Source organism: Pelobates fuscus, chromosome 4, assembly GCF_036172605.1.
Source record: "Pelobates fuscus isolate aPelFus1 chromosome 4, aPelFus1.pri, whole genome shotgun sequence".
In the NCBI taxonomy this organism is placed as follows: Eukaryota; Metazoa; Chordata; class Amphibia; order Anura; family Pelobatidae; genus Pelobates; species Pelobates fuscus.
Genome location: NC_086320.1, coordinates 6,801,626 through 6,816,969, shown reverse-complemented (window position 1 = coordinate 6,816,969; position 15,344 = coordinate 6,801,626). Strand labels below are relative to the sequence as shown.

Below are 15,344 nucleotides of genomic sequence, written 5' to 3'. Positions count from 1 at the left end.
TTTTATTTTTTATTTTTTTTTAACAGTGAGCAGCCACAGGCTGCTCACTGTTTAATAGACATGTCCCTACTCGCTGTAACGGATCCACTGGCACCCCGACTGGGTACCTCCGTTAATGGATGCTCCTAGTGCTTCCTGAGGACTCCAAGCACTCTGGCAGACACCATAATCACCGAATCCGAGAAAACCTTTAAATTCTCCCAAGCGTATGAATGCTGTAGACCATTGAATAGGAACCATACGAATAGGCTTGTACCCCATGCAGTCAACTGGAACAGCATGCAATAAATCCTTCCCCCAATAATGAGACGACACATCACTTTGAGGGTAAAACAGGAACTCTGGACTGGCTCATCCAGCCTGGCTTTTATTTCCAACTCACACATACAGGCCACACCCAGGGGGAGGCATAAAAGAACCAATGACATAGATGTTACCTCCCACACATCCCCTCCCCTTAGTGTGACACATAATCCCATTATGCATACAGAGTAAAATATACTTTTACACAACTTTCATAACTTTAAAACCATACATCACATTCACATAAAAATACATATCCACAATCAATCCATTCAGGGGAACAACATATTAAAAAATGGCATGAATCCGACCAGGGGTTTAAAAGTTACTAAAAGTATCTTTTGTTCCTTTCTGGCTGGCAGAAAAACATCCCCACAATGCACCCTGGTTTCCTCCCTTCTGCCCTGGAGTTAATTGGAGAAGTAATCCAATTACCCAGGACTAAAGGCAGACTCCATTAACCACATGGTTGCAAAACAACATAAAACACTTTAAAATACATAAAGTCACATTTACACATAACACACAGACATTTCACCTATCCCCAGATAGCTGGGATCTGCACGCACAAAACTACCGAATAGCGCGCAGATCCTACTCACACAGCACAATTGCCATGGAGCTAAAGTCTTTCCCATAGTCTTTCATTATATGAATAGGCTCCATGGTATGGCTATCTGGGGTATCACATTCCCATAAAGTCTGGTCCATAGTCCAAAGGCAAGAGGCGGGCAATCAGCCCCCTCCAAGGACACGTGGCGAGGTCGGTTTCGCCACACTTCTCCCCTTTACCCCCCAGACTAACAGGGTACTTGACCTCCTGCCGGTCAGTGCCCTTGTTAGTCCAGCAGCCCACCCACAAGACAGAAACAGCAGAGCAGCCCACCCACAATAAACAGTTACTACACCTGGGTGAGGGAGAATCTTGTCCAGGTTCAGGTGCCTCACCACGGCTGTGTGGGGGACTGGTAGGCTGCCTTGGTAGGTTGCTGAGGGGGCAGAGACCAGCGGTACTCTGTCCTGTTGCCAGCACTACCACGGGAGTAGTCTGGTTGGAGCCTGGTTGCTGGAGACCGACTGTCTCCCCTTTAAATACACCGCTCTGCTGCTGGAGACCGACTGTCTCCCCTTGAGTTACACAGCTCTGCTGCTGGAGACCGACTGTCTCCCCTTTAGTTACACAGCTCTGCTGCTGGAGACAGACTGTCTCCCCTTTGGCTAAACAGCCCTGTTGTGGGGGGGCAGGACCGACCGTCCCTACCCCCTGTACTGGAAGTGCAGAGACCACGGTCCCATCTGCACAGGTGTGGGGCTTACAGTCTCCCCCTGGTACATTAAGCTGCCGCTGGGGAGAGGTGGTAACCAGCTCCTCTCCCATTAGAACACTCTGCCGCTGGGGAATGGAGACTGGGCTCTCTATTCCCTGTACATTAATGATCCGCCGCTGGGGAGAGGTGGTAATAATCTCCTCTCCCATGCATACTTCCCGTCTCTGCGGAGGGAGACCGACTGTCTCTCCTCCCAGCACAGAGTCCTGCTGTGGGGGAAAGGGGGCTGGGCTCTCCATTCCCTGCTGGATACTCTGCCGCTGGGGAATGGAGACTGGGCTCCCAATCCCCAACAAATCACACTGCCGCTGGGGAGGGATGACGGCCCCTTCAGCTCCCTGTAACTTGGGCGCAGAGACCACGGTCCCATCTGCGCTGGTGTGGGGCTTACTGTCAACCCTTGGTGTGCTAAGCTGCCGCTGGGGAGAGGGGGTAACAAACTCCTCTCCCTTACACACTTTCAGCCGCTGGGGAGCAGGGCTGACCCTCTGTACTCCCTGTAGGCAGGGCGCAGAGATCACGGTCCCATCTGCGCTGGTGAGGGGCTTACTGTCTCCCCTTGGTGAGCTGCGCTGCCGCTGGGGAGAGGGAATAACAAACTCCTCTCCCTTACACACCTTCAGCCGCTGGGGAGAGGGGATAACAGGCTCCTCTCCCTGCACCGTAGACTGCCGCTGGGGAGCAAGAACGGCACCTTCAGCTCCCTTAAACGCACACTGCCGCTGGGGATCTGGGCCGACTGCCCAGCATCCCTGTAGGGCCGGTAGAGAGACCGCAGTCCCATCTCCACCTGCCATCTGTGGGTCTTCCCAGGACCAATCCGTGAGGCCCCACAACATTTGTGAGTAAGGGCCCGGTGGAGAGACCTTGGTCCCATCTCTACCTGCCTGTTGTGGTTCCTCACAGGACCAGTCTATGAGGACCCCCACTTCGGGTTCCTCCCGCCGCCTCAGGGAAAGACGGCTAACCTCCTCGGATGCAGCCTCTACTCGGCTGCTGTACCGCTCCTGCTGCTGAGCATACTTCCTCTCTTTTGCCAACCGGAATTCTCGGTCCAGCCTTGTGTTTCGCTCAGCCATGACCTGGTTCCAGATCACCCGGCGTGTCTCCATGGGTATATCATCCCCATACTCGGCCACTCGCTGCCTCACCTCGGCCAGCCAATCATCTCCAGAGCCAGAACCTTCCATACTTGTCTGCTCCCAGGGGCGCTGCACGAGTGCTAGCGTTGCCCTCAATTTGTAAATCCAAACAGTGTCTCTGAGCTGCTTTACCTCGCACTAGGACGCCATCCCACCGCTTGCCACCAATGTAACGGATCCACTGGCACCCCGACTGGGTACCTCCGTTAATGGATGCTCCTAGTGCTTCCTGAGGACTCCAAGCACTCTGGCAGACACCACAATCACCGAATCCGAGAAAACCTTTAAATTCTCCCAAGCGTATGAATGCTGTAGACCATTGAATAGGAACCATACGAATAGGCTTGTACCCCTAGCAGTCAACTGGAACAGCATACAATAAATCCTTCCCCCAATAATGAGACGACACATCACTTTGAGGTTAAAACAGGAACTCTAGACTGGGACACCCAGTCTGGCTTTTATTTCCAACTCACACATACAGGCCACACCCAGGGGGAGGCATAAAAGAACCAATGACATAGATGTTACCTCCCACACATCCCCTCCCCTTAGTGTGACACATAATCCCATTATGCATACAGAGTAAAATATACTTTTACACAACTTTCATAACTTTAAAACCATACATCACATTCACATAAAAATACATATCCACAATCAATCCATTCAGGGGAACAACATATTAAAAAATGGCATGAATCCGACCAGGGGTTTAAAAGTTACTAAAAGTATCTTTTGTTCCTTTCTGGCTGGCAGAAAAACATCCCCACAATGCACCCTGGTTTCCTCCCTTCTGCCCTGGAGTTAATTGGAGAAGTAATCCAATTACCCAGGACTAAAGGCAGACTCCATTAACCACATGGTTGCAAAACAACATAAAACACTTTAAAATACATAAAGTCACATTTACACATAACACACAGACATTTCACCTATCCCCAGATAGCTGGGATCTGCACGCACAAAACTACCGAATAGCGCGCAGATCCTACTCACACAGCACAATTGCCATGGAGCTAAAGTCTTTCCCATAGTCTTTCATTATATGAATAGGCTCCATGGTATGGCTATCTGGGGTATCACATTCCCATAAAGTCTGGTCCATAGTCCAAAGGCAAGAGGCGGGCAATCAGCCCCCTCCAAGGACACGTGGCGAGGTCGGTTTCGCCACACTCGCGGTATTGCGAGTAGGGGCACAATTTACTAATACTAAGTAATTTTTACTTAGTATTAGTAAATTTGGCTGAAAGACCACAAAAAAAAGAGAGAAAAAAAAAATAGGGGGCAGACCGAACATCGCATATGTTCGCCGTCCGCAGCGAACACAAACACGCTATGTTCACCAGGAACTATTCGCCAGCGAACCGTTCGGGACATCACTAGTGGCAATAACCCAAAGTGTCCTTCATTCAGCCACACCAGACACTTCTATGAGGTTAGGGCTTGTTTATTAGTAAAAAAGAGACATGTCTGTCACCTGGAGGAACCTCTCTATCATACACAAGGAAAATTATTACAAGACACGATAAGGCAGGCACGATACCCTGCTATGTGTGATTCTGCCTTCCATTGAATCACTATGAAGGAAAACTTGTAGTACCCAAATTAACTTATTTAATCATCTTGTATCTTATGCATTGGGATCAACATCCTAATCTTCTCTCCTAATCCTTTCTTAACCAATTAACAAAATGTAGTTAAAGTGTCATGCTGTCTTGGCAAACATCTCATTAACATGCTGAGTGTGTCTGTGGGATAATAATAGGACCAACTATCGAAACAAAGAGAAAGGATGGAATAGTAAGTGTTACAGTATAGTCAGTGTTACATAGTTACATAGTTACATAGTTAGATAGCTGAAAAGAGACCTGCGTCCATCAAGTTCAGCCTTCCTCACATTTTGTTTTTGCTGTTGATCCAAAAGATGGCAACCCAGTTTGAAGCACAATTTTGCAACAAACTAGGAAAAAAATTCCTTCTTGACCCCAGAATGGCAGTCAGATTTATCCTTGGATCAAGCAGTTATTACCCTACATTGAAAGATTATATCCTTGAATATTCTGTTTTTGCAAGTATGCATCTAGTAGCTGTTTGAACATCTGTATGGACTCTGATAAAACCACTTCTTCAGGCAGAGAATTCCACATCCTGATTGTTCTTACAGTAAAAAAACCTTTCCTTTGCCTTAGATGAAATCTTCTTTCTTCCAGTCTAACACATTGTTGGATGTATAATAAGTGTTACAGTATAGTAAGTGTTATACGTTCTAGGAGGGAATAGTAAGTGTTACAGTATAGTAAGTGTTATATGTTGTAGGATGGAATAGTAAGTGTTTTTTTTTGTGTTGTATGACTGGCAAATAAATAAAGATATCTAGACATTTTGCAGTATCTATCTAGAATAAATAGAGAACAGCCTATAATTTACATGGTGTTGGGTTATATGTATATTCTGCTAATGAAGAGAGACCTTGTTACTCTTATAAAATACGTTTTGGGAATTTCCCTTTTATTCTTGTGCATAATTGGCTTCTTATTTCGTTATTTTTAAATCTTAATTTATATATGTATTTTGATAATATTGTGTCCCCCTAGTAACCAGTCAAGGGTATTACGGTACATCAAAAGTGAATTAGCTCAGCCACTCTCCAGACTATTATTGTCCTCTCTAGACACCAATCGGTGTTCCGCATTGTTCCCAATTACATCTAACTGACATTGAAAAATAAATAAAAGTGTATTGAGACATCTTCTCACACTGCATAAGAGGGTGATTCATTTAGGAATATGTTTTAATAAGAAGAGAGATAAGAGCTCTCGCATCGATTACTGTAATTCTCTCCTAATTGGTCTCCCCACAAGCCGTACTGCCCCCCTACAATCTGTGATGAGCTGCCAGGCTGATTTTTCTCTCCTCTCACACCTCACCCCTCTGTCAATCCTTACACTGGCTTCCTGTACCCTACAGGTGTCAATTTAAAATATTAACCCTAACCAACTCTAGCCCCTCTTACATTTTGTCACTGATTCATAGGTATGTCCCCTCTCTGTCTCTCTCTACTGGTGACCTTCACCTGTCTGCTGTTCGCACCCTTACTGCCAATTCTGTAAGACTTCTCACGGGCGGCTCCTTTCCTTTGGAACAGCCTGCCTAGCCCTGTCAGACTCTCCCTTAGTCTTCAATCCTTTAAGAAGTCCCTCAAAATCTATCTTTTCAGGATTGCTTATGGCCTCCAAGAGTAACTTCTATCTCTCAATAGGGCCACACTCCACACTCCACACTATAGGGCCACACTCCACTCTCACCTCCAGCTTGGCTACTTTCCCACCATGTCTATTTGCTGTCTCTCTCAATACCCTTCATGTTGTGTTTTTATACCCCACCTCCTCTAGACTGTAAACTCATCTGAGCAGGGTCCTCAACTACCTATTGTTCCAGTTACATTTTGTTATTGTCTCAATTGGTCAATTCCCCTTTTATTGTAAAGCGCTGCGGAATAAGCTGGCGCTGTATAAATACCCATAATAATACTAATAATAATAATAAGTCATTTTTCTAACAAACATTTATTGATGAAATAAAAAATACTGTTTAGTATCTTGGTTCTTTTTCTCTTTTTTTGTTCAGTGATATTTAAGAGTGTAAACCCCTGCGATGCTTAAACAATCCATCTGAACTTAAGGATTCCTTTTGTGTTTTCCAAACTAGGTAACAGTATCCAATGCCGGTCTTCCATTGACAAAGCTAGTAAGGTGCAGGGCCGTCTATAATAGGAATAGGACCCTGGGCAAAGCATTTTCTTGGGCCCCCTAGGCCCTGCCCCTTCCGCCCGCCCCAATTACGCCCAACCCCCAATCACACTGACAGACCTTCTGACACATACACACACAGAAAGATATATTAAAACATTCGCAGATACATACTGACTCACATACACTGACACACAAATATATACTTATATACATTCAGACATACTGACACACACACATACATACAAACACACACAGACACATACACTGACAGATATACTGAAACACACACAGACACATACACTGACAGATGTATTGACACACACAGACATTCTGACACACACACAGGGATACTGACACACACAGGCATAACAACATACACACCGACAAGCATGCTGACACACACGCACACTGACATACACACACACACACACACAAATATACTGACACACACACACAGACATACTGACATACACACACAGACACTGACATACACAGACATAATGACACACGCACACACAGACATACTGACATACACACACAGACACTGACATACACAGACATACTGACACACACACACACAGACATACTGACATACACACACAGACACTGACATACACAGACATACTGACATACTGACATACACACACAGACACTGACATACACAGACATACTGACACACACACACACAGACATACTGACACACACAGACATACTGACACACACACAAACATACTAACATACACACACACACATAGACACTGACATACACACACACACAGACATACACACACACACACAGACATACTGACATACACACACAGACATACACACACACAGACATACTGACATACAAACATACTGACACACACACACATTTAGCCACCCTCCAGGTTCTTACCTTTTCCTGGAGGGTGGTTTCCCTGGGGTCCAGTGGCAGGCTGAGGCAGATGGGAGTTCTCCTCTGGCCATTCTCCTCCCGCGCGGCTGTGCTCTCCGGTGGGAGGAAGTGACGCGCGGCACTCACTTCCTCCCAGCCGGTACAGGAAGGGGCCCGGTCGCGCTGTTTAAGCGTCACAGCGCCCGACCGGGCCCCTGCTCAAACATGCTTACCTGGTGGCCCTTAGTGCATGGGCCACCCGGAGGGCCTCCTTAGTTGGCGGGCCGGTGCGGCTCTGTGCAGCCGCACCGCTGGGTACATGGGGGCTGCTCAAATCGCGGGGCCCACGGGGCAGCTGCTCTGGGGCCCCCCAGGAGCAACTGGGCCCGGGGCAGCTGCCCCGTTTGCCCCGCGCTAAAGACGGCCCTGGTAAGGTGCTTGATGTGCGCATCAGAATTGGACGGTGGAGCAATGGAAGAAGGTTGCCTGTTCTGGTGAATCATGTTTTCTTTTAGATCATGTGGATAGGACGGGTGATTGTGCGCCATTTATCTGGGTAAGAGATGGCAGCAAGATGCACTATGGGAAGAAGGCAGGCCGGCGGAGGCAATTGTAGCGGAGCTGCAATATTAAAATCGATATCTCCGCTGGTACACTGTAGAACATCAAAGAGAAGCACAGTGCAGCAATATAATCCCAATTCCCCAGTAACCGGACGATACACAGTTCTGGGAGTCAACTGATTTTTATTGCGCCACAGCTGGCTTTTATGCAACTCCTCATGCAAGGGATTTCTTAATTTACATTCCAGGGGTTTCCCACTGGTGGACCTGGTTGGAGACAGGGGACAAAGTAACATTTCCCAGACTCCTCCTCCGTACCTGGGAGATAATTGAGTAAGAACAACTCTTCAATTCCATTATCTCCCAGGTACAGAAATTATGCAATATTTCAAACCCTCATAACATACATCGATATTAGTCAGAACTTCACGAAAGATAGCAGGGATCTGAGTGCACACTCTGTTGAAATATCACTCAGATCTGTTTGGTAGATTAGGAACGCCATTCAAGTAAAGTTTAGGCCGGTCAACCACGAGGTTAAACCCCAAAAGAGTTCCAGATGGTTTTAGACTTTGACCGGTCTTCTTTCGGGAGTATTCACGATTAAAATAACGAAGGGAACGTGTATAGGGGGTCGTGTGCCCTTTGTTCGGTAGTAGATTTCATACAAATGCTGCTCTTTATCGGTGAAGGGAAATGAACACAGAAAGGGATGGTAGTTCAGCGATGTTCGCGCTGTTGAGTGTCCAATTATAGTTCTATGCACTTGACGACCAAACACCGCTGTCTGTTCATGAACAAAGATGGCAGCCGCCACAAGTTCTGTCATACGAACGACGGCCACCTATCCGACCACTTAGAACCTTACGGTTTCTAAGTGTAAATACCATCAATTGGAGGCACACGACACTCCTGGGTGGTCTCACTATTCGATAGTTGGTTCGACTGATGAACAATATATCTTTAGTCTGTTCGGGCACCCCAAATTGTCGAACCAACTCAGTCTTTAATACGAATAGGTGGCTGGTTCTGCCACAGCAATGTTATGCTCTTGGCAATGTTCTGCTGATAAACCTTGGGTCCTGACATTCATGTGGATGTTACTTTGACACGTGCCACCTATCTAGAGATTGTTGCAGACCACGTACACCTCTTCATGGCAGTGGTGTCTTCTAATGACAGGGGCTTCTTTTAGCAGGTTAATGAACCCTGTCACACTGCAGAAATTGTTCAGAAGTGAGGAGAATGACAAAGAGCTAAACATGTTGCCTTGTCCTCCAAATTCCCCAGATCGCAATCTGATTGCGATTCTGTGGGATGTGCTGGAACAACAAATCTAATACATGGAGGCCAATTTGCAGGATTTAAAGGATCTGCTGCTAATGTCTTGATACCAGATACCACAGGATATGGTCAGATATTTTGTGGACTTCATGCCTCAACACATCAGAACTGTTTTGACAGCACGAAGGGGCCCTACACAATATTAGGCATGTGGTTTTAATGTTGTGGCTGTGTACAACAGACAAGAGGTCACCCATTGAGACTGGAAGAAAGGCGTTTTCACTTACAGCCGTGGAACAATAAAGATGTAGAATTCTGTACCTAGCGGCTGTCTTATCATATTCTGTAAATAGTTTTTTTTCGGAAAAAACAAATCATTCAAGTATATAATTAATATTTATGTGAACAGGTTGTTGAGTTAAGAAGAAATCTGATTGCCATTACGAAGTCTAGAAGGATATTTTCCCCTTTTTGTCACATAATTGTCAATTGCTACAAACTAGGTTTTTTTTGTTTGTTTTTTTTTACTTCATTTTGCTTGACAACATAAAAAGATGAGTTTAAGGTTGAACTTGATGGGAGTCAACTGATTTGTATTGCGCCACAGCTGGCTTTTATGCAACTCCTCATGCAAGGGGTTTCTTAATTTACATTCCAGGGTTTTCAACTTAGATTTTTTCAACCTAGATTATTATGTAAATATAGTAATCTAGGCTCACTACTCCCTTCCCAGTGGATCCATCGTTTACCTTTGCTGCTCGGCTGGTGATATCCCGACACTGAACCCTGAGGAAGGCAGATCGAGAGAAAGACCCTGAGGAAGAAAGATAATGACAAATATTACTAATTCTCTCCTGCCATCTGGTGGAAGATGAATGGTATATCTGAAATCTTCTGAATACACAGACACAAATAAAACTGTTTTTAAAGAAGAGAAAGCCAGGTTTACATTTCAATTTCCACCAATAGGACAACCCAACAATGTGTGCAAATCTGCTTCAACTTATACATTTCATTCCCGGGGCTACTAAAGGCAGACGTACAGTGTATGTAAACATGACGTTTCTTTACTGGGTATGAAAGTGCATATCTACAGCTGTGGTAGGTCTAAACTAATGTACCGCCCCAGCAAGAAGGAAATAACTGTATCCTCTCCTCCTTAAATGAAGAAGGATGAAGGAAGAGCAGATGGAGAATGAGTTAGATTTAGGAGACGAGGGAGATAGATGTAGTGGAGATAGATATAAGAGACAATGTAGATAGATGTAGAAAGACATGCTGGAGATAGCTGTAGGAAGACATAGTGGAGGTAGATGTAGGAAGACGTAGTGGAGATAGATGTAGGAAGACGTAGTGGAGGTAGATGTAGGAAGACATAGTGGAGATAGATGTAGGTAGACGTAGTGGAGGTAGATGTAGGAAGACGTAGTGGAGATAGATGTAGGAAGACATAGTGTAGATAGATGTAGGAAGACGTAGTGGAGGTAGATGTAGGAAGACGTAGTGGAGGTAGATGTAGGTAGACGTAGTGGAGGTAGATGTAGGAAGACGTAGTGGAGATAGATGTAGGAAGACGTAGATGTAGGAAGACGTAGTGGAGGTAGATGTAGGAAGACGTAGTGGAGATAGATGTTGGAAGACGTATGGAGATAGAAATAGGAGACAATGTAGATGTAGGAAGAGGGAAGTGAAACTGCAGATATTGATGGCGGCTTCTCCAGAATTTTGTGCCACACGGATTTTACTCTCACTTATAGATTTTTCGGTAGTTTATTAAAATTTATTGGTTATATTATCTCTCACTGATCATGTTATATTTTGGTTATATTTGCCTCCCACTGGTCATGTTATATTTTGGTTATATTACCTCTGATTGGTCATGTTATATATTGGTTATATTGTCTCCCATTGGTCATGTTATATATTTTTTATATTGCCTCCCATTGGTCATGTTATATATTGGTTAAACTTCCTCCCATTTGTCATGTAATATTTCGGTTATATTGCCTCCCACAAGTCATGTTATATATTGACCTCCAACTAGTCATGTTATATATTGGTTATATTACCTCCCATTGGTCATGTTATATATTGGTTATATTACCTCCCACTAGTCATGTTATATATTGGTTATATAACCCCCAACTAGTCATGTTATATTACCTCCCACTAGTCATGTTATATATTGGTTATATTACCTCCCACTGGTCATGTTATATATTGGTTATATTACCTCCCACTAGTCATGTTGTATATTGGTTATATTACCTCCCACTAGTCATGTTATATATTGGTTATATTACCTCCCACTGGACATGTGATATATTGGTTATATTACCTCCCACTGGTTATGCTATATATTGGTTATATTACCTCCCACTGGTTATGTTATATATTGGTTATATGACCTCCCACTAGTCATGTTATATATTGGTTATATTACCTCCCATTGGTCATGTTATATATTGGTTATATTACCTCCCACTGGTCATGTTATATATTGGTTATATTACCTCCCACTAGTCATGTTATATATTGGTTATATTGCCTCCCACTAGTCATGTTATATATTGGTTATATTGCCTCCCACTGGTCATGTTATATATTGGTTATATTGCCTCCCACTTGTCATGTTATATATTGGTTATATTACCTCCCATTGAACATGAGATATATTGGTTATATTACCTCCCACTGGTTATGCTATATATTGGTTATATTGCCTCCCACTGGTCATGTTATATATGGTTATATTACCTCCCATTGAACATGAGATATATTGGTTATATTACCTCCCACTAGTCATGTTATATATTGGTTATATTACCTCCCACTGGTTATGCTATATATTGATTATATTGCCTCCCATTGGTCATGTTATATATTGGTTATATTGCCTCCCATTGGTCATGTTATATATTGGTTATATTACCTCCCACTAGTCATGTGATATATTGGTTATATTACCTCCCATTGAACATGTGATATATTGGTTATATTACCTCCCACTAGTCATGTTATATATTGATTATATTACCTCCCACTGGTTATGTTATATATTGGTTATATGACCTCCCACTAGTCATGTTGTTATATATTGGTTATATTACCTCCCATTGGTCATGTTATATATTGGTTATATTACCTCCCACTAGTCATGTTATATATTGGTTATATTACCTCCCACTAGTCATGTTATATATTGGTTATATTGCCTCCCACTGGTCATGTTATATATTGGTTATATTACCTCCCACCGGTAATGTTATATATTGGTTATATTACCTCCCATTGAACATGTGATATATTGGTTATATTACCTCCCACAAGTCACGTTATATATTGGTTATATTGTCTCCCGTTTGCCATGTTATATATTGGTTATATTGCCTCCCACTGGTCATGTTATATATTGGTTATATTGCCTCCCACTGGTCATGTTATATATTGGTTATATTACCTCCCATTGAACATGTGATATATTGGTTATATTGCCTCCCACTGGTCATGTTATATATTGGTTATATTGCCTCCCACTGGTCATGTTATATATTGGTTATAATACCTCCCATTGGACATGTGATATATTGATTATATTACCTCCCACTAGTCATGTTATATATTGGTTATATTACCTCCCACTAGTCATGTTATATATTGGTTATATTACCTCCCACTAGTCATGTGATATATTGGATATATTGCCACCCACTAGTCATGTTATTTATTGGTTATATTACCTCCTACTAGTCATGTTTTATATTGGTTATATTGCCTCACACTAGTCATGTGATATATTGGTTATATTACCTCCCACTAGTCATGTGATATATTGGATATATTGCCTCCCACTAGTCATGTTATTTATTGGTTATATTACCTCCCACTAGTCATGTTTTATATTGGTTATATTGCCTCCCACTAGTCATGTTACATATTGGTTATATTGCCTCCCACTAGTCATGTTATTTATTGGTTATATTACCTCCCACTAGTCATGTGATATATTGGTTATATTACCTCCCACTAGTCATGTTATATATTGGTTATATTGCCTCCCACTAGTCATGTGATATATTGGTTATATTACCTCCCACTAGTCATGTTATATATTGGTTATATTGCCTCCCACTAGTCATGTGATATATTGGTTATATTACCTCCCACTAGTCATGTTATATACTGGTTATATTACCTCCCACTAGTCATGTTATATATTGGTTATATTACTCCCACTAGTCATGTTATATTGGTTATATAACATGACCTCCCACTAGTCATGTGATATATTGGTTATATTACCGCCCACTAGTCATGTTATTTACTGGTTATATTACCTCCTACTAGTAATGTTATATATTGGTTATATTACCTCCCACTAGTCATGTTATATATTGGTTATATTACCTCCCACTAGTCATGTTATATATTGGTTATATTGCCTCCCACTGGTCATGTTATATATTGGTTATATTACCTCCCACCGGTAATATTATATATTGGTTATATTACCTCCCATTGAACATGTGATATATTGGTTATATTACCTCCCACAAGTCATGTTATATATTGGTTATATTGCCTCCCACTAGTCATGTGATATATTGGTTATATTACCTCCCACTAGTCATGTTATATACTGGTTATATTACCTCCCACTAGTCATGTTATATATTGGTTATATTACCTCCCACTAGTCATGTTATATTGGTTATATAACATGACCTCCCACTAGTCATGTGATATATTGGTTATATTACCGCCCACTAGTCATGTTATATATTGGTTATATTGCCTCCCACTGGTCATGTTATATATTGGTTATATTACCTCCCACCGATAATATTATATATTGGTTATATTACCTCCCATTGAACATGTGATATATTGGTTATATTACCTCCCACAAGTCATGTTATATATTGGTTATATTGTCTCCCATTTGCCACGTTATATATTGGTTATATTGCCTCCCACTGGTCATGTTATATATTGGTTATATTGCCTCCCACTGGTCATGTTATATATTGGTTATATTACCTCCCATTGAACATGTGATATATTGGTTATATTGTCTCCCATTTGCCATGTTATATATTGGTTATATTGCCTCCCACTGGTCATGTTATATATTGGTTATATTGCCTCCCACTGGTCATGTTATATATTGATTACATTTCCTCCCACTAGTCATGTTATATATTGGTTATATTACCTCCCACTAGTCATGTTATATATTGGTTATATTACCTCCCACTAGTCATGTTATATATTGGATATATTACCTCCCACTAGTCATGTTATATTGGTTATATAACATGACCTCTCACCGGTCATGTTATATATTGGTTATATTGCCTCCCACTAGTCATGTTATTTACTGGTTATATTACCTCATACTAGTAATGTTATATATTGGTTATATTACCTCACACTAGTCATGTTATTTACTGGTTATATTACCTCCCACTAGTCATGTTATATATTGGTTATATTACCTCCCACTAGTCATGTGATATATTGGTTATTTTGCCTCCCACTAGTCATGTTATTTATTGGTTATATTACCTCCCACTAGTCATGTTATATATTGGTTATATTGCCTCCCACTAGTCATGTGATATATTGGTTATATTACCTCCCACTAGTCATGTTATATATTGGTTATATTGCCTCCCACTAGTCATGTGATATATTGGTTATATTACCTCCCACTAGTCATGTTATATATTGGTTATATTACCTCCCACTAGTCATGTTATATTGGTTATATAACATGACCTCTCACTGGTCATGTGATATATTGGTTATATTGCCTCCCACTAGTCATGTTATTTACTGGTTATATTACCTCCTACTAGTAATGTTATATATTGGTTATATTACCTCCCACTAGTCATGTTATATATTGGTTATATTGCCTCCCACTAGTCATGGTATATATTGGTTATATTACCTCCCACTAGTCATGTTATATATTGGTTATATTACCTCCCACTGGTTATGCTATATATTGATTATATTGCCTCCCATTGGTCATGTTATATATTGGTTATATTGCCTCCCACTAGTCATGTTATATATTGGTTATA

The 15,344-nt window shown here is 42.1% G+C and overlaps 1 protein-coding gene across 1 annotated transcript in view; it reads right to left on the bottom strand.

The window, feature by feature from the left end:
- The window catches only part of LOC134608260 (microtubule-actin cross-linking factor 1, isoforms 6/7-like), a 236,079-nt gene extending 226,010 nt beyond the window's left edge, over positions 1-10,069 (bottom strand). Inside the window, exon 1 of the mRNA XM_063450947.1 lies at positions 10,002-10,069. The gene's annotated coding sequence lies outside the window, so the exon portion shown is untranslated. The remainder of the gene's footprint in view (positions 1-10,001) is intronic.
- Between the last annotated feature and the right edge of the window lie 5,275 nt (positions 10,070-15,344).